The sequence below is a fragment of the Triturus cristatus genome, chromosome 9, assembly GCF_964204655.1.
Source record: "Triturus cristatus chromosome 9, aTriCri1.1, whole genome shotgun sequence".
NCBI lineage: Eukaryota > Metazoa > Chordata > Amphibia > Caudata > Salamandridae > Triturus > Triturus cristatus.
In genome coordinates, this window is record NC_140592.1 from 548,065,469 (window position 1) to 548,086,218 (window position 20,750).

Here is a 20,750-nt window from a genome sequence, read left to right on the forward strand (position 1 = left end):
GTAAGAGTTAAGACCTCAACCAGTAGGCCAGAGTAAGAGTTAAGACCTTAACCTGTAGGCCATAGTACGAGTCTAAGACCTTAGCTGTTAGGCCAGAGTAAGAGTTAAGACCGTAGCTATTAGGCCAGAGTAAGAGTTAAGACCTTAGCTATTAGGCCAGACTACGAGTCTAAGACCTTAGCTATTAGGCCAGAGTAAGAGTTAAGACCTTAACCATTAGACCAGAGTACAAGTCTAAGACCTTAGCTATTAGGCCAGAGTAAGTTTTAAGACCTTAGCTATTAGGCCAGAGTAAGAGTTAAGACCTTAACCATTAGGCCAGAGTACGAGTCTAAGACCTTAGCTATTAGGCCAGAGTAAGAGTTAAGACCTTAGCTATTAGGCCAGAGTAAGAGCTAAGACCTTAACCAGTAGGCCAGAGTACGAGTCTACGACCTTAGCTATTAGGCCATAGTACGAGTCTAAGACCTTAGCTTTTAGGCCAGAGTAAGAGTTAAGACCTTAACCATTAGGCCAGAGTACGAGTCTAAGACCTTAGCTATTAGGCCAGAGTAAGAGTTAAGACCTTAACCAGTAGGCCAGAGTAAGAGTCTAAGACCTTAGCTATTAGGCCAAAGTAAGAGTTAAGACCTTAACCAGTAGGCCAGAGTACAAGTCTAAGACCTTAGCTATTACGCCAGAGTAAGAGTTAAGACCTTAACCAGTAGGCCATAGTACGAGTCTAAGTCCTTAGCTATTAGGCCAGAGAAAGAGTTAAGACCTTAGCTATTAGGCCAGAGTAGGAGTTAAGACCTTAACCATTAGGCCAGAGTAAGAGTTAAGACCTTAACCAGTAGGCCAGAGTATGAGTCTAAGACCTTAGCTATAAGGCTAGAGTGAGAGTTAAGACCTTAACCAGTAGGCCAGAATAAGAGTTAAGACCTTAACCAGTAGGCCAGAGTAAGAGTTAAGACCTTAACCATTAGGCCAGAGTAAGAGTCTAAGACCTTAGCTATTAGGCCAGAGTAAGAGTTAAGACCTTAGCTATTAGGCCAGAGTAAGAGCTAAGACCTTAGCTATTAGGCCAGAGTACGAGTCCAAGACCTTAGCTATTAGGCCAGAGTAAGAGTTAAGACCTTAGCTATTAGGCCAGTGTGCGAGTCTAAGACCTTAGCTATTAGGCCAGAGTAAGACTTAAGACCTTTGCTATTAGGCCATAGTAAGAGTTAAGACCTTAGCTATTAGGCCAGAGTAAGAATTAAGACCTTAACAAGTAGGCCAGGGTAAGAGTTAAGACCTTTATCTGTAGGCCATAGTACGAGTCTAAGACCTTAGCTATTAGGCCAGAGTAAGAGTCTAAGACCTTAGCTATTAGGCCAGAGTAAAAGTTAAGACCTTAACCATTAGGTCATAGTACGAGTCTAAGACCTTAGCTATTAGGCCAGAGTAAGAGCTAAGACCTTAACCAGTAGGCCAGAGCAAGAGTTAAGACCTTAACCAGTAGGCCAGACTAAGAGTTAAGACCTTAGCTATTAGGCCAGAGTGAGAGTTAAGACCTTAACCAGTAGGCCAGAGTACGAGACTAAGACCTTAGCTATTAGGCCAGAGTAAGAGTTAAGACCTTAACCATTAGGCCAGAGTATGAGTCTAAGACCTTAGATATTAGGCCAGAGTAAGAGTTAAGACCTTAACCAGTAGGCCAGAGTACGAGTCTAAGACCTTAGATATTAGGCCAGAGTAAGAGTTAAGACCTTAACCAGTAGGCCAGAGTAAGAATTAAGACCTTAACCAGTAGGCCAGAGTACAAGTCTAAGACCTTAGCTATTAGGCCATAGTAAGAGTTAAGACCTTAGCTATTAGGTCAGAGTAAGAGTTAAGACCTTAACCTGTAGGCCATAGTATGAGTTAAGACCTTAACCTGTAGGCCAGGGTAAGAGTTAAGACCTTAACCATTAGGTCATAGTACGAGTCTAAGACCTTAGCTATTAGGCCAGAGTAAGAGTTAAGACCTTAACCAGTAGGCCAGAGCAAGAGTTAAGACCTTAACCAGTAGGCCAGGCTAAGAGTTAAGACCTTAGCTATTAGGCCAGAGTAAGAGTTAAGACCTTAACCAGTAGGCCAGAGTACGAGACTAAGACCTTAGCTATTAGGCCAGAGTAAGAGTTAAGACCTTAACCATTAGGCCAGAGTACGAGTCTAAGACCTTAGCTAATAGGCCAGAGTAAGAGTTAAGACCTTAACCAGCAGGCCAGAGTAAGAGTTAAGACCTTAACCAGTAGGCCAGAGTACTAGTCTAAGACCTTAGATATTAGGCCAGAGTAAGAGTTAAGACCTTAACCAATAGGCCAGAGTAAGAATTAAGACCTTAACCAGTAGGCCAGAGTACGAGTCTAAGACCTTAGCTATTAGGCCATAGTAAGAGTTAAGACCTTAGCTATTAGGCCAGAGTAAGAGTTAAGACCTTAACCATTAGGCCAGAGTACGAGTCTAAGACCTTAGCTATTAGGCCAGAGTAAGAGTTAAGACCTTAACCAGTAGGCCAGAGTAAGAGTCTAAGACCTTAGCTATTAGGCCAGAGTAGGAGTTAAGACCTTAGATATTAGGCCATAGTAAGAGTTAAGACCTTAGCTATTAGGCCAGAGTAAGAGTTAAGACCTTAACCAGTAGGCCAGAGTACGAGTCTAAGACCTTAGCTGTTAGGCCAGAGTAAGAGTTAAGACCTTAACGTGTAGGCCATAGTACGAGTCTAAGACCTTAGCTATTAGGCCAGAGTAAAAGTTAAGACCTTAGCTATTAGGCCAGAGTAAGAGTTAAGACCTTAACCTGTAGGCCATAGTACGAGTCTAAGACCTTAGTTATTAGGCCAGAGTAAGAGTTAAGACCTTAACCAGTAGGCCAGAGTAAGAGTTAAGACCTTAACCTGTAGGCCATTGTACGAGTCTAAGACCTTAGCTATTAGGCCAGAGTACGAGTCTAAGACATTGCTATTAGGCCAGAGCAAGAGTTAAGACCTTAACCTGTAGGCCATAGTACGAGTCTAAAACCTTAGCTATTAGGCCAGAGTAGGAGTCTAAGACCTTAGCTATTAGGCCAGAGTAAGAGTTAAGACCTTACCCAGTAGACCAGAGTACGAGTCTAAGACCTTAGCTATTAGGCCAGAGTAAAAGTTAAGACCTTAACCTGTAGGCCATAGTACGAGTCTAAGACCTTAGCTATCAGGCCAGAGTAAGATTTAAGACCTTAACCAGTAGGCCAGAGTAAGAGTTAAGACCTTAACCTGTAGGCCATAGTACGAGTCTAAGGCCTTAGCTATTAGGTCAGAGTAAGAGTTAAGACCATAAACATTAGGCCAGAGTACGAGTCTAAGACCTCAGCTATTAGGCCAGAGTAAGAGTTAAGACCTTAACCTGTAGGACATAGTACGAGTCTAAGATCCTAGCTATTAGGCCAGAGTAGGAGTCTAAGACCTTAGCTATTGGGCCAGAGTAAGAGTTAAGACCTTAACCATTAGGCCAGAGTAAGAGTTAAGACCTTAACCAGTAGGCCATAGTATGAGTCTAAGACCTTAGCTATTAGGCCAGAGTAAGAGTTAAGACCTTAACCAGTAGGCCAGAGTAAGAGTTAAGACCTTAACCAGTAGGCCAGAGTAAGAGTTAAGACCTTAACCATTAGGCCACAGTAAGAGTCTAAGACCTTAGCTATTAGGCCAGAGTAAGAGTCAAGACCTTGGCTATTAGGCCAGAGTAAGAGCTAAGACCTTAGCTATTAGGCCAGAGTACGAGTCTAAGACCTTAGCTATTAGGCCAGAGTAAGAGTTAAGACCTTAGCTATTAGGCCAGAGTGCGAGTCTAAGACCTTAGCTATTAGGCCAGAGTAAGAGTTAAGACCTTAACCTGTAGGCCATAGTACAAGTCTAAGACCTTAGCTATTAGGCCAGAGTAAGAGTTAAGACCTTAACAAGTAGGCCAGGGTAAGAGTTAAGACCTTTATCTGTAGGCTATAGTACGAGTCTAAGACCTTAGCTATTAGGCCAGAGTAAGAGTCTAAGACCTTAGCTATTAGGCCAGAGTAAAAGTTAAGACCTTAATCATTAGGTCATAGTACGAGTCTAAGACCTTAGCTATTAGGCCAGAGTAAGAGTTAAGACCTTAACCAGTAGGCCAGAGCAAGAGTTAAGACCTTCACCAGTAGGCCAGACTAAGAGTTAAGACCTTAGCTATTAGGCCAGAGTAAGAGTTAAGACCTTAACCAGTAGGCCAGAGTACGAGACTAAGACCTTAGCTATTAGGCCAGAGTAAGAGTTAGGACCTTAACCATTAGGCCAGAGTACGAGTCTAAGACTTTAGATATTAGGCCAGAGTAAGAGTTAAGACCTTAACCAGTAGGCCAGAGTATGAGTCTAAGACCTTAGATATTAGGCCAGAGTAAGAGTTAAGACCTTAACCAGTAGGCCAGAGTAAGAATTAAGACCTTAACCAGTAGGCCAGAGTACGAGTCTAAGACCTTAGCTATTAGGCCATAGTAAGAGTTAAGACGTTAGCTATTAGGCCAGAGTAAGAGTTAAGACCTTAACCTGTAGGCCATAGTATGAGTCTAAGACCTTAGCTATTAGGCCAGAGTAAGAGTTAAGACCTTAACAAGTAGGCCAGAGTAAGAGTTAAGACCTTAACCTGTAGGCCAGGGTAAGAGTTAAGACCTTAATTATTAGGTCATAGTACGAGTCTAAGACCTTAGCTATTAGGCCAGAGTAAGAGTTAAGACCTTAACCAGTAGGCCAGAGCAAGAATTAAGACCTTAACTAGTAGGCCAGACTAAGAGTTAAGACCTTAGCTATTAGGCCAGAGTAAGAGTTAAGACCTTAACCAGTAGGCCAGAGTACGAGACTAAGACCTTAGCTATTAGGCCAGAGTAAGAGTTAAGACCTTAACCATTAGGCCAGAGTACGAGTCTAAGACCTTAGCTATTAGGCCAGAGTAAGAGTTAAGACCTTAACCAGTAGGCCAGAGTAAGAATTAACACCTTAACCAGTAGGCCAGAGTACGAGTCTAAGACCTTAGCTATTAGGCCATAGTAAGAGTTAAGACCTTAGCTATTAGGCCAGAGTAAGAGTTAAGACCTTAACCATTAGGCCAGAGTACGAGTCTAAGACCTTAGCTATTAGGCCAGAGTAAGAGTTAAGACCTTAACCAGTAGGCCAGAGTAAGAGTCTAAGACCTTAGCTATTAGGCCAGAGTAAAAGTTAAGACCTTAGCTATTAGGCCAGAGTAAGAGTTAAGACCTTAACCTGTAGGCCATAGTACGAGTCTAAGACCTTAGTTATTAGGCCAGAGTAAGAGTTAAGACCTTAACCAGTAGGCCAGAGTAAGAGTTAAGACCTTAACCTGTAGGCTATAGTACGAGTCTAAGACCTTAGCTATTAGGCCAGAGTACGAGTCTAAGACATAGCTATTAGGCCAGAGCAAGAGTTAAGACCTTAACCTGTAGGCCATAGTACGAGTCTAAAACCTTAGCTATTAGGCCAGAGTAGGAGTCTAAGACCTTAGCTATTAGGCCAGAGTAAGAGTTAAGACCTTACCCAGTATGCCAGAGTACGAGTCTAAGACCTTAGCTATTAGGCCAGAGTAAAAGTTAAGACCTTAACCTGTAGGCCATAGTACGAGTCTAAGACCTTAGCTATCAGGCCAGAGTACGAGTCTAAGACCTTAGCTATTAGGCCAGAGTAAGATTTAAGACCTTAACCAGTAGGCCAGAGTAAGAGTTAAGACCTTAACCTGTAGGCCATAGTACGAGTCTAAGGCCTTAGCTATTAGGCCAGAGTAAGAGTAAAGACCATAACCATTAGGCCAGAGTACGAGTCTAAGACCTCAGCTATTAGGCCAGAGTAAGAGTTAAGACCTTAACCTGTAGGATAAGTACGAGTCTAAGACCTTAGCTATTAGGCCAGAGTAGGAGTCTAAGACCTTAGCTATTGGGCCAGAGTAAGAGTTAAGACCTTAACCATTAGGCCAGAGTACGAGTTAAGACCTTAACCAGTAGGCCATAGTATGAGTCTAAGACCTTAGCTATTAGGCCAGAGTAAGAGTTAAGACCTTAACCAGTAGGCCAGAGTAAGAGTTAAGACCTTAACCAGTAGGCCAGAGTAAGAGTTAAGACCTTAACCAGTAGGCCAGAGTGAGAGTTAAGACCTTAGCTATTAGGCCAGAGTAAGAGTTAAGACCTTAACCAGTAGGCCAGAGTACGAGTCTAAGACCCTAGCTATTAGGCCAGAGTAAGTGTTAAGACCTTAACCTGTAGGCCATAGTATGAGTCTAATACCTTAGCTATTAGGCCAGAGTAAGAGTTAAGACCTTAGCTATTAGGCCAGAGTAAGAGTTAAGACCTTAGCTATTAGGACAGAGTAAGAGTTAAGACCTTAACCAGTAGGCCAGAGTACAAGTCTAAGACCTTAGCTTTTAGGCCAGAGTAAGAGTTAAGACCTTAACGTGTAGGCCATAGTACGAGTCTAAGACCTTAGCTATTAGGCCAGAGTAAAAGTTAAGACCTTAGCTATTAGGCCAGAGTAAGAGTTAAGACCTTAACCTGTAGGCCATAGTACGAGTCTAAGACCTTAGTTATTAGGCCAGAGTAAGAGTTAAGACCTTAACCAGTAGGCCAGAGTAAGAGTTAAGACCTTAACCTGTAGGCCATTGTACGAGTCTAAGACCTTAGCTATTAGGCCAGAGTACGAGTCTAAGACATTGCTATTAGGCCAGAGCAAGAGTTAAGACCTTAACCTGTAGGCCATAGTACGAGTCTAAAACCTTAGCTATTAGGCCAGAGTAGGAGTCTAAGACCTTAGCTATTAGGCCAGAGTAAGAGTTAAGACCTTACCCAGTAGACCAGAGTACGAGTCTAAGACCTTAGCTATTAGGCCAGAGTAAAAGTTAAGACCTTAACCTGTAGGCCATAGTACGAGTCTAAGACCTTAGCTATCAGGCCAGAGTAAGATTTAAGACCTTAACCAGTAGGCCAGAGTAAGAGTTAAGACCTTAACCTGTAGGCCATAGTACGAGTCTAAGGCCTTAGCTATTAGGTCAGAGTAAGAGTTAAGACCATAAACATTAGGCCAGAGTACGAGTCTAAGACCTCAGCTATTAGGCCAGAGTAAGAGTTAAGACCTTAACCTGTAGGACATAGTACGAGTCTAAGATCCTAGCTATTAGGCCAGAGTAGGAGTCTAAGACCTTAGCTATTGGGCCAGAGTAAGAGTTAAGACCTTAACCATTAGGCCAGAGTAAGAGTTAAGACCTTAACCAGTAGGCCATAGTATGAGTCTAAGACCTTAGCTATTAGGCCAGAGTAAGAGTTAAGACCTTAACCAGTAGGCCAGAGTAAGAGTTAAGACCTTAACCAGTAGGCCAGAGTAAGAGTTAAGACCTTAACCATTAGGCCACAGTAAGAGTCTAAGACCTTAGCTATTAGGCCAGAGTAAGAGTCAAGACCTTGGCTATTAGGCCAGAGTAAGAGCTAAGACCTTAGCTATTAGGCCAGAGTACGAGTCTAAGACCTTAGCTATTAGGCCAGAGTAAGAGTTAAGACCTTAGCTATTAGGCCAGAGTGCGAGTCTAAGACCTTAGCTATTAGGCCAGAGGAAGACTTAAGACCTTTGCTATTAGGCCATAGTAAGAGTTAAGACCTTAGCTATTAGGCCAGAGTAAGAGTTAAGACCTTAACCTGTAGGCCATAGTACAAGTCTAAGACCTTAGCTATTAGGCCAGAGTAAGAGTTAAGACCTTAACAAGTAGGCCAGGGTAAGAGTTAAGACCTTTATCTGTAGGCTATAGTACGAGTCTAAGACCTTAGCTATTAGGCCAGAGTAAGAGTCTAAGACCTTAGCTATTAGGCCAGAGTAAAAGTTAAGACCTTAATCATTAGGTCATAGTACGAGTCTAAGACCTTAGCTATTAGGCCAGAGTAAGAGTTAAGACCTTAACCAGTAGGCCAGAGCAAGAGTTAAGACCTTCACCAGTAGGCCAGACTAAGAGTTAAGACCTTAGCTATTAGGCCAGAGTAAGAGTTAAGACCTTAACCAGTAGGCCAGAGTACGAGACTAAGACCTTAGCTATTAGGCCAGAGTAAGAGTTAGGACCTTAACCATTAGGCCAGAGTACGAGTCTAAGACTTTAGATATTAGGCCAGAGTAAGAGTTAAGACCGTAACCAGTAGGCCAGAGTATGAGTCTAAGACCTTAGATATTAGGCCAGAGTAAGAGTTAAGACCTTAACCAGTAGGCCAGAGTAAGAATTAAGACCTTAACCAGTAGGCCAGAGTACGAGTCTAAGACCTTAGCTATTAGGCCATAGTAAGAGTTAAGACGTTAGCTATTAGGCCAGAGTAAGAGTTAAGACCTTAACCTGTAGGCCATAGTATGAGTCTAAGACCTTAGCTATTAGGCCAGAGTAAGAGTTAAGACCTTAACAAGTAGGCCAGAGTAAGAGTTAAGACCTTAACCTGTAGGCCAGGGTAAGAGTTAAGACCTTAATTATTAGGTCATAGTACGAGTCTAAGACCTTAGCTATTAGGCCAGAGTAAGAGTTAAGACCTTAACCAGTAGGCCAGAGCAAGAATTAAGACCTTAACTAGTAGGCCAGACTAAGAGTTAAGACCTTAGCTATTAGGCCAGAGTAAGAGTTAAGACCTTAACCAGTAGGCCAGAGTACGAGACTAAGACCTTAGCTATTAGGCCAGAGTAAGAGTTAAGACCTTAACCATTAGGCCAGAGTACGAGTCTAAGACCTTAGCTATTAGGCCAGAGTAAGAGTTAAGACCTTAACCAGTAGGCCAGAGTAAGAATTAACACCTTAACCAGTAGGCCAGAGTACGAGTCTAAGACCTTAGCTATTAGGCCATAGTAAGAGTTAAGACCTTAGCTATTAGGCCAGAGTAAGAGTTAAGACCTTAACCATTAGGCCAGAGTACGAGTCTAAGACCTTAGCTATTAGGCCAGAGTAAGAGTTAAGACCTTAACCAGTAGGCCAGAGTAAGAGTCTAAGACCTTAGCTATTAGGCCAGAGTAAAAGTTAAGACCTTAGCTATTAGGCCAGAGTAAGAGTTAAGACCTTAACCTGTAGGCCATAGTACGAGTCTAAGACCTTAGTTATTAGGCCAGAGTAAGAGTTAAGACCTTAACCAGTAGGCCAGAGTAAGAGTTAAGACCTTAACCTGTAGGCTATAGTACGAGTCTAAGACCTTAGCTATTAGGCCAGAGTACGAGTCTAAGACATAGCTATTAGGCCAGAGCAAGAGTTAAGACCTTAACCTGTAGGCCATAGTACGAGTCTAAAACCTTAGCTATTAGGCCAGAGTAGGAGTCTAAGACCTTAGCTATTAGGCCAGAGTAAGAGTTAAGACCTTACCCAGTATGCCAGAGTACGAGTCTAAGACCTTAGCTATTAGGCCAGAGTAAAAGTTAAGACCTTAACCTGTAGGCCATAGTACGAGTCTAAGACCTTAGCTATCAGGCCAGAGTACGAGTCTAAGACCTTAGCTATTAGGCCAGAGTAAGATTTAAGACCTTAACCAGTAGGCCAGAGTAAGAGTTAAGACCTTAACCTGTAGGCCATAGTACGAGTCTAAGGCCTTAGCTATTAGGCCAGAGTAAGAGTAAAGACCATAACCATTAGGCCAGAGTACGAGTCTAAGACCTCAGCTATTAGGCCAGAGTAAGAGTTAAGACCTTAACCTGTAGGATAAGTACGAGTCTAAGACCTTAGCTATTAGGCCAGAGTAGGAGTCTAAGACCTTAGCTATTGGGCCAGAGTAAAAGTTAAGACCTTAACCATTAGGCCAGAGTACGAGTTAAGACCTTAACCAGTAGGCCATAGTATGAGTCTAAGACCTTAGCTATTAGGCCAGAGTAAGAGTTAAGACCTTAACCAGTAGGCCAGAGTAAGAGTTAAGACCTTAACCAGTAGGCCAGAGTAAGAGTTAAGACCTTAACCAGTAGGCCAGAGTGAGAGTTAAGACCTTAGCTATTAGGCCAGAGTAAGAGTTAAGACCTTAACCAGTAGGCCAGAGTACGAGTCTAAGACCCTAGCTATTAGGCCAGAGTAAGTGTTAAGACCTTAACCTGTAGGCCATAGTATGAGTCTAATACCTTAGCTATTAGGCCAGAGTAAGAGTTAAGACCTTAGCTATTAGGCCAGAGTAAGAGTTAAGACCTTAGCTATTAGGACAGAGTAAGAGTTAAGACCTTAACCAGTAGGCCAGAGTACAAGTCTAAGACCTTAGCTTTTAGGCCAGAGTAAGAGTTAAGACCTTAACCATTAGGCCAGAGTACGAGTCTAAGACCTTAGCTATTAGGCCAGAGTAAGAGTTAAGACCTTAACCAGTAGGCCAGAGTAAGAGTCTAAGACCTTAGCTATTAGGCTAAAGTAAGAGTTAAGACCTTAACCAGTAGGCCAGAGTACAAGTCTAAGACCTTAGCTATTAGGCCAGAGTTAAGACCTTAACCAGTAGGCCATAGTACGGGTCTAAGTCCTTAGCTATTAGGCCAGAGAAAGAGTTAAGACCTTAACCATTAGGCCAGAGTAAGAGTCTAAGACCTTAACCAGTAGGCCAGAGTACGAGTCTAAGACCTTAGCTATAAGGCTAGAGTGAGAGTTAAGACCTTAACCAGTAGGCCAGAATAAGAGTTAAGACCTTAACCAGTAGGCCAGAGTAAGAGTTAAGACCTTAGCTATTAGGCCATAGTACGAGTCTAAGACCTTAGCTATTAGGCCAGAGTAAGAGTTAGGACCTTAACTATTAGGCCAGAGTACGAGTCTAAGACCTTAGCTATTAGGCCAGAGTAAGAGTTAAGACCTTAACCAGTAGGCCAGAGTAAGAGTCTAAGACCTTAGCTATTAGGCTAGAGTAAGAGTTAAGACCTTAGCTATTAGGCCATAGTAAGAGTTAAGACCTTAGCTATTAGGCCAGAGGAAGAGTTAAGACCTTAACCAGTAGGCCAGAGTACGAATCTAAGACCTTAGCTATTAGGCCAGAGTAAGAGTTAGGACCTTAACCTGTAGGCCATAGTACGAGTCTAAGACCTTAGCTATTAGGCCAGAGTAAGAGTTAAGACCTGAGCTATTAGGCCAGAGTAAGAGTTAAGATAAGAGTTAAGACCTTAACCTGCAGGCCATAGTACGAGTCTAAGACCTTAGCTATAAGGCCAGAGTAAGAGTTAAGACCTCAACCAGTAGGCCAGAGTAAGAGTTAAGACCTTAACCTGTAGGCCATAGTACGAGTCTAAGACCTTAGCTGTTAGGCCAGAGTAAGAGTTAAGACCGTAGCTATTAGGCCAGAGTAAGAGTTAAGACCTTAGCTATTAGGCCAGACTACGAGTCTAAGACCTTAGCTATTAGGCCAGAGTAAGAGTTAAGACCTTAACCATTAGACCAGAGTACAAGTCTAAGACCTTAGCTATTAGGCCAGAGTAAGTTTTAAGACCTTAGCTATTAGGCCAGAGTAAGAGTTAAGACCTTAACCATTAGGCCAGAGTACGAGTCTAAGACCTTAGCTATTAGGCCAGAGTAAGAGTTAAGACCTTAGCTATTAGGCCAGAGTAAGAGCTAAGACCTTAACCAGTAGGCCAGAGTACGAGTCTACGACCTTAGCTATTAGGCCATAGTACGAGTCTAAGACCTTAGCTTTTAGGCCAGAGTAAGAGTTAAGACCTTAACCATTAGGCCAGAGTACGAGTCTAAGACCTTAGCTATTAGGCCAGAGTAAGAGTTAAGACCTTAACCAGTAGGCCAGAGTAAGAGTCTAAGACCTTAGCTATTAGGCCAAAGTAAGAGTTAAGACCTTAACCAGTAGGCCAGAGTACAAGTCTAAGACCTTAGCTATTACGCCAGAGTAAGAGTTAAGACCTTAACCAGTAGGCCATAGTACGAGTCTAAGTCCTTAGCTATTAGGCCAGAGAAAGAGTTAAGACCTTAGCTATTAGGCCAGAGTAGGAGTTAAGACCTTAACCATTAGGCCAGAGTAAGAGTTAAGACCTTAACCAGTAGGCCAGAGTATGAGTCTAAGACCTTAGCTATAAGGCTAGAGTGAGAGTTAAGACCTTAACCAGTAGGCCAGAATAAGAGTTAAGACCTTAACCAGTAGGCCAGAGTAAGAGTTAAGACCTTAACCATTAGGCCAGAGTAAGAGTCTAAGACCTTAGCTATTAGGCCAGAGTAAGAGTTAAGACCTTAGCTATTAGGCCAGAGTAAGAGCTAAGACCTTAGCTATTAGGCCAGAGTACGAGTCCAAGACCTTAGCTATTAGGCCAGAGTAAGAGTTAAGACCTTAGCTATTAGGCCAGAGTGCGAGTCTAAGACCTTAGCTATTAGGCCAGAGTACGAGTCTAAGACATAGCTATTAGGCCAGAGCAAGAGTTAAGACCTTAACCTGTAGGCCATAGTACGAGTCTAAAACCTTAGCTATTAGGCCAGAGTAGGAGTCTAAGACCTTAGCTATTAGGCCAGAGTAAGAGTTAAGACCTTACCCAGTAGGCCAGAGTACGAGTCTAAGACCTTAGCTATTAGGCCAGAGTAAAAGTTAAGACCTTAACCTGTAGGCCATAGTACGAGTCTAAGACCTTAGCTATCAGGCCAGAGTACGAGTCTAAGACCTTAGCTATTAGGCCAGAGTAAGATTTAAGACCTTAACCAGTAGGCCAGAGTAAGAGTTAAGACCTTAACCTGTAGGCCATAGTACGAGTCTAAGGCCTTAGCTATTAGGCCAGAGTAAGAGTAAAGACCATAACCATTAGGCCAGAGTACGAGTCTAAGACCTCAGCTATTAGGCCAGAGTAAGAGTTAAGACCTTAACCTGTAGGATAAGTACGAGTCTAAGACCTTAGCTATTAGGCCAGAGTAGGAGTCTAAGACCTTAGCTATTGGGCCAGAGTAAGAGTTAAGACCTTAACCATTAGGCCAGAGTACGAGTTAAGACCTTAACCAGTAGGCCATAGTATGAGTCTAAGACCTTAGCTATTAGGCCAGAGTAAGAGTTAAGACCTTAACCAGTAGGCCAGAGTAAGAGTTAAGACCTTAACCAGTAGGCCAGAGTAAGAGTTAAGACCTTAACCAGTAGGCCAGAGGGAGAGTTAAGACCTTAGCTATTAGGCCAGAGTAAGAGTTAAGACCTTAACCAGTAGGCCAGAGTACGAGTCTAAGACCCTAGCTATTAGGCCAGAGTAAGTGTTAAGACCTTAACCTGTAGGCTATAGTATGAGTCTAATACCTTAGCTATTAGGCCAGAGTAAGAGTTAAGACCTTAGCTATTAGGCCAGAGTAAGAGTTAAGACCTTAGCTATTAGGACAGAGTAAGAGTTAAGACCTTAACCAGTAGGCCAGAGTACGAGTCTAAGACCTTAGATATTAGGCCAGAGTAAGAGTTAAGACCTTAACCAGTAGGCCAGAGTAAGAGTTAAGACTTTAACCAGTAGGTCATAGTACGAGTCTAAGACCTTAGCTATTAGGCCAGAGTAAGCGTTAAGACCTTAACCAGTAGGCCAGAGCAAGAGTTAAGACCTTAACCAGTAGGCCAGACTAAGAGTTAAGACCTTAGCTATTAGGCCAGAGTAAGCGTTAAGACCTTAACCAGTCGGCCAGAGTACGAGACTAAGACCTTAGCTATTAGGCCAGAGTAAGAGTTAAGACCTTAACCATTAGGCCAGAGTACGAGTCTAAGACCTTAGATATTAGGCCAGAGTAAGAGTTAAGACCTTAACCAGTAGACCAGAGTACGAGTCTAAGACCTTAGATATTAGGCCAGAGTAAGAGTTAAGACCTTAACCAGTAGGCCAGAGTAAGAATTAAGACCTTAACCAGTAGGCCAGAGTATGAGTCTAAGACCTTAGCTATTAGGCCATAGTAAGAGTTAAGACCTTAGCTATTAGGCCAGAGTAAGAGTTAAGACCTTAACCTGTAGGCCATAGTATGAGTCTAAGACCTTAGCTATTAGGCCAGAATAAGAGTTAAGAACTTAACAAGTAGGCCAGAGTAAGAGTTAATACCTTAACCTGTAGGCCAGGGTAAGAGTTAAGACCTTAACCATTAGGTCATAGTACGAGTCTAAAACCTTAGCTATTAGGCCAGAGTAAGAGTTAAGACCTTAACCAGTAGGCCAGAGCAAGAGTTAAGACCTTAACCAGTAGACCAGACTAAGAGTTAAGATCTTAGCTATTAGGCCAGAGTAAGAGTTAAGACCTTAACCAGTAGGCCAGAGTAAGAGACTAAGACCTTAGCTATTAGGCCAGAGTAAGAGTTAAGACCTTAACCATTAGGCCAGAGTACGAGTCTAAGACCTTAGCTATTAGGCCAGAGTAAGAGTTAAGACCTTAACCAGTAGGCCAGAGTAAGAGTTAAGACCTTAACCAGTAGGCCAGAGTACGAGTCTAAGACCTTAGATATTAGGCCAGAGTAAGAGTTAAGACCTTAACCAGTAGGCCAGAGTAAGAATTAAGACCTTAACCAGTAGGCCAGAGTACGAGTCTAAGACCTTAGCTATTAGGCCATAGTAAGAGTTAAGACCTTAGCTATTAGGCCAAAGTAAGAGTTAAGACCTTAACCATTAGGCCAGAGTACAAGTCTAAGACCTTAGCTATTAGGCCAGAGTAAGAGTTAAGACCTTAACCAGTAGGCCAGAGTAAGAGTCTAAGACCTTAGCTATTAGGCCAGAGTAAGGGTTAAGACCTTATATATTAGGCCATAGTAAGAGTTAAGACCTTAACGTGTAGGCCATAGTACGAGTCTAAGACCTTAGCTATTAGGCCAGAGTAAAAGTTAAGACCTTAGCTATTAGGCCAGAGTAAGAGTTAAGACCTTAACCTGTAGGCCATAGTACGAGTCTAAGACCTTAGTTATTAGGCCAGAGTAAGAGTTAAGACCTTAACCAGTAGGCCAGAGTAAGAGTTAAGACCTTAACCTGTAGGCTATAGTACGAGTCTAAGACCTTAGCTATTAGGCCAGAGTAAGAGTTAAGACCTTAACCATTAGGCCAGAGTACGAGTCTAAGACCTTAGATATTAGGCCAGAGTAAGAGTTAAGACCTTAACCAGTAGACCAGAGTACGAGTCTAAGACCTTAGATATTAGGCCAGAGTAAGAGTTAAGACCTTAACCAGTAGGCCAGAGTAAGAATTAAGACCTTAACCAGTAGGCCAGAGTATGAGTCTAAGACCTTAGCTATTAGGCCATAGTAAGAGTTAAGACCTTAGCTATTAGGCCAGAGTAAGAGTTAAGACCTTAACCTGTAGGCCATAGTATGAGTCTAAGACCTTAGCTATTAGGCCAGAATAAGAGTTAAGAACTTAACAAGTAGGCCAGAGTAAGAGTTAATACCTTAACCTGTAGGCCAGGGTAAGAGTTAAGACCTTAACCATTAGGTCATAGTACGAGTCTAAAACCTTAGCTATTAGGCCAGAGTAAGAGTTAAGACCTTAACCAGTAGGCCAGAGCAAGAGTTAAGACCTTAACCAGTAGACCAGACTAAGAGTTAAGATCTTAGCTATTAGGCCAGAGTAAGAGTTAAGACCTTAACCAGTAGGCCAGAGTAAGAGACTAAGACCTTAGCTATTAGGCCAGAGTAAGAGTTAAGACCTTAACCATTAGGCCAGAGTACGAGTCTAAGACCTTAGCTATTAGGCCAGAGTAAGAGTTAAGACCTTAACCAGTAGGCCAGAGTAAGAGTTAAGACCTTAACCAGTAGGCCAGAGTACGAGTCTAAGACCTTAGATATTAGGCCAGAGTAAGAGTTAAGACCTTAACCAGTAGGCCAGAGTAAGAATTAAGACCTTAACCAGTAGGCCAGAGTACGAGTCTAAGACCTTAGCTATTAGGCCATAGTAAGAGTTAAGACCTTAGCTATTAGGCCAAAGTAAGAGTTAAGACCTTAACCATTAGGCCAGAGTACAAGTCTAAGACCTTAGCTATTAGGCCAGAGTAAGAGTTAAGACCTTAACCAGTAGGCCAGAGTAAGAGTCTAAGACCTTAGCTATTAGGCCAGAGTAAGGGTTAAGACCTTATATATTAGGCCATAGTAAGAGTTAAGACCTTAACGTGTAGGCCATAGTACGAGTCTAAGACCTTAGCTATTAGGCCAGAGTAAAAGTTAAGACCTTAGCTATTAGGCCAGAGTAAGAGTTAAGACCTTAACCTGTAGGCCATAGTACGAGTCTAAGACCTTAGTTATTAGGCCAGAGTAAGAGTTAAGACCTTAACCAGTAGGCCAGAGTAAGAGTTAAGACCTTAACCTGTAGGCTATAGTACGAGTCTAAGACCTTAGCTATTAGGCCAGAGTACGAGTCTAAGACATAGCTATTAGGCCAGAGCAAGAGTTAAGAGCTTAACCTGTAGGCCATAGTACGAGTCTAAAACCTTAGCTATTAGGCCAGAGTAGGAGTCTAAGACCTTAGCTATTAGGCCAGAGTAAGAGTTAAGAGCTTACCCAGTAGGCCAGAGTACGAGTCTAAGACCTTAGCTATTAGGCCAGAGTAAAAGTTAAGACCTTAACCTGTAGGCCATAGTACGAGTCTAAGACCTTAGCTATCAGGCCAGAGTACGAGTCTAAGACCTTAGCTATTAGGCCAGAGTAAGATTTAAGACCTTAACCAGTAGGCCAGAGTAAGAGTTAAGACTTTAACCTGTAGGCCATAGTACGAGTCTAAGGCCTTAGCTATTAGGCCAGAGTAAGAGTAAAGACCATAACCATTAGGCCAGAGTACGAGTCTAAGACCTCAGCTATTAGGCCAGAGTAAGAGTTAAGACCTTAACCTGTAGGACATAGTACGAGTCTAAGACCTTAGCTATTAGGCCAGAGTAGGAGTCTAAGACCTTAGCTATTGGGCCAGAGTAAGAGTTAAGACCTTAACCATTAGGCCAGAGTACGAGTTAAGACCTTAACCAGTAGGCCATAGTATGAGTCTAAGACCTTAGCTATTAGGCCAGAGTAAGAGTTAAGACCTTAACCAGTAGGCCAGAGTAAGAGTTAAGACCTTAACCAGTAGGCCAGAGTAAGAGTTAAGACCTTAACCAGTAGGCCAGAGTGAGAGTTAAGACCTTAGCTATTAGGCCAGAGTAAGAGTTAAGACCTTAACCAGTAGGCCAGAGTACGAGTCTAAGACCCTAGCTATTAGGCCAGAGTAAGTGTTAAGACCTTAACCTGTAGGCCATAGTATGAGTCTAATACCTTAGCTATTAGGCCAGAGTAAGAGTTAAGACCTTAGCTATTAGGCCAGAGTAAGAGTTAAGACCTTAGCTATTAGGCCAGAGTAAGAGTTAAGACCTTAACCTGTAGGCCATAGTACGAGTCTAAGACCTTAGTTATTAGGCCAGAGTAAGAGTTAAGACCTTAACCAGTAGGCCAGAGTAAGAGTTAAGACCTTAACCTGTAGGCTATAGTACGAGTCTAAGACCTTAGCTATTAGGCCAGAGTATGAGTCTAAGACATAGCTATTAGGCCAGAGCAAGAGTTAAGACCTTAAGCTGTAGGCCAGAGTACGAGTCTAAAACCTTAGCTATTAGGCCAGAGTAGGAGTCTAAGACCTTAGCTATTAGGCCAGAGTAAGAGTTAAGACCTTACCCAGTAGGCCAGAGTACGAGTCTAAGACCTTAGGTATTAGGCCAGAGTAAAAGTTAAGACCTTAACCTGTAGGCCATAGTACGAGTCTAAGACCTTAGCTATCAGGCCAGAGTAGGAGTCTAAGACCTTAGCTATTAGGCCAGAGTAAGATTTAAGACCTTAACCAGTAGGCCAGAGTAAGAGTTAAGACCTTAACCTGTAGGCCATAGTAAGAGTCTAAGGCCTTAGCTATTAGGCCAGAGTAAGAGTTAAGACCATAACCATTAGGCCAGAGTACGAGTCTAAGACCTCAGCTATTAGGCCAGAGTAAGAGTTAAGACCTTAACCTGTAGGACATAGTACGAGTCTAAGACCTTAGCTATTAGGCCAGAGTAGGAGTCTAAGACCTTAGCTATTGGGCCAGAGTAAGAGTTAAGACCTTAACAATTAGGCCAGAGTAAGAGTTAAGACCTTAACCAGTAGGCCATAGTATGAGTCTAAGACCTTAGCTATTAGGCCAGAGTAAGAGTTAAGACCTTAACCAGTAGGCCAGAGTAAGAGTTAAGACCTTAACCAGTAGGCCAGAGTAAGAGTTAAAACCTTAACCAGTAGGCCAGAGTGAGAGTTAAGACCTTAGCTATTAGGCCAGAGTAAGAGTTAAGACCTTAACCAGTAGGCCAGAGTACGAGTCTAAGACCCTAGCTATTAGGCCAGAGTAAGTGTTAAGACCTTAACCTGTAGGCCATAGTATGAGTCTAATACCTTAGCTATTAGGCCAGAGTAAGAGTTAAGACCTTAGCTATTAGGCCAGAGTAAGAGTTAAGACCTTAGCTATTAGGACAGAGTAAGAGTTAAGACCTTAACCAGTAGGCCAGAGTACGAGTCTAAGACCTTAGATATTAGGCCAGAGTAAGAGTTAAGACCTTAACCAGTAGGCCAGAGTAAGAGTTAAGACTTTAACCAGTAGGTCATAGTACGAGTCTAAGACCTTAGCTATTAGGCCAGAGTAAGAGTTAAGACCTTAACCAGTAGGCCAGAGCAAGAGTTAAGACCTTAACCAGTAGGCCAGACTAAGAGTTAAGACCTTAGCTATTAGGCCAGAGTAAGCGTTAAGACCTTAACCAGTCGGCCAGAGTACGAGACTAAGACCTTAGCTATTAGGCCAGAGTAAGAGTTAAGACCTTAACCATTAGGCCAGAGTACGAGTCTAAGACCTTAGATATTAGGCCAGAGTAAGAGTTAAGACCTTAACCAGTAGACCAGAGTACGAGTCTAAGACCTTAGATATTAGGCCAGAGTAAGAGTTAAGACGTTAACCAGTAGGCCAGAGTAAGAATTAAGACCTTAACCAGTAGGCCAGAGTACGAGTCTAAGACCTTAGCTATTAGGCCATAGTAAGAGTTAAGACCTTAGCTATTAGGCCAGAGTAAGAGTTAAGACCTTAACCTGTAGGCCATAGTATGAGTCTAAGACCTTAGCTATTAGGCCAGAATAAGAGTTAAGAACATAACAAGTAGGCCAGAGTAAGAGTTAAGACCTTAACCTGTAGGCCAGGGTAAGAGTTAAGACCTTAACCATTAGGTCATAGTACGAGTCTAAGACCTTAGCTATTAGGCCAGAGTAAGAGTTAAGACCTTAACCAGTAGGCCAGAGCAAGAGTTAAGACCTTAACCAGTAGACCAGACTAAGAGTTAAGACCTTAGCTATTAGGCCAGAGTAAGAGTTAAGACCTTAACCAGTAGGCCAGAGTAAGAGACTAAGACCTTAGCTATTAGGCCAGAGTAAGAGTTAAGACCTTAACCATTAGGCCAGAGTACGAGTCTAAGACCTTAGCTATTAGGCCAGAGTAAGAGTTAAGACCTTAACCAGTAGGCCAGAGTAAGAGTTAAGACCTTAACCAGTAGGCCAGAGTACGAGTCTAAGACCTTAGATATTAGGCCAGAGTAAGAGTTAAGACCTTAACCAGTAGGCCAGAGTAAGAATTAAGACCTTAACCAGTAGGCCAGAGTACGAGTCTAAGACCTTAGCTATTAGGCCATAGTAAGAGTTAAGACCTTAGCTATTAGGCCAAAGTAAGAGTTAAGACCTTAACCATTAGGCCAGAGTACGAGTCTAAGACCTTAGCTATTAGGCCAGAGTAAGAGTTAAGACCTTAACCAGTAGGCCAGAGTAAGAGTCTAAGACCTTAGCTATTAGGCCAGAGTAAGGGTTAAGACCTTATATATTAGGCCATAGTAAGAGTTAAGACCTTAGCTATTAGGCCAGAATAAGAGTTAAGACCTTAACCAGTAGGCCAGAGTACGAGTCTAAGACCTTAGCTATTAGGCCAGAGTAAGAGTTAAGACCTTAACGTGTAGGCCATAGTACGAGTCTAAGACCTTAGCTATTAGGCCAGAGTAAAAGTTAAGACCTTAGCTATTAGGCCAGAGTAAGAGTTAAGACCTTAACCTGTAGGCCATAGTACGAGTCTAAGACCTTAGTTATTAGGCCAGAGTAAGAGTTAAGACCTTAACCAGTAGGCCAGAGTAAGAGTTAAGACCTTAACCTGTAGGCTATAGTGCGAGTCTAAGACCTTAGCTATTAGGCCAGAGTACGAGTCTAAGACATAGCTATTAGGCCAGAGCAAGAGTTAAGACCTTAACCTGTAGGCCATAGTACGAGTCTAAAACCTTAGCTATTAGGCCAGAGTAGGAGTCTAAGACCTTAGCTATTAGGCCAGAGTAAGAGTTAAGACCTTACCCAGTAGGCCAGAGTACGAGTCTAAGACCTTAGCTATTAGGCCAGAGTAAAAGTTAAGACCTTATCCTGTAGGCCATAGTACGAGTCTAAGACCTTAGCTATCAGGCCAGAGTACGAGTCTAAGACCTTAGCTATTAGGCCAGAGTAAGATTTAAGACCTTAACCAGTAGGCCAGAGTAAGAGTTAAGACCTTAACCTGTAGGCCATAGTACGAGTCTAAGGCCTTAGCTATTAGGCCAGAGTAAGAGTAAAGACCATAACCATTAGGCCAGAGTACGAGTCTAAGACCTCAGCTATTAGGCCAGAGTAAGAGTTAAGACCTTAACCTGTAGGACATAGTACGAGTCTAAGACCTTAGCTATTAGGCCAGAGTAGGAGTCTAAGACCTTAGCTATTGGGCCAGAGTAAGAGTTAAGACCTTAACCATTAGGCCAGAGTACGAGTTAAGACCTTAACCAGTAG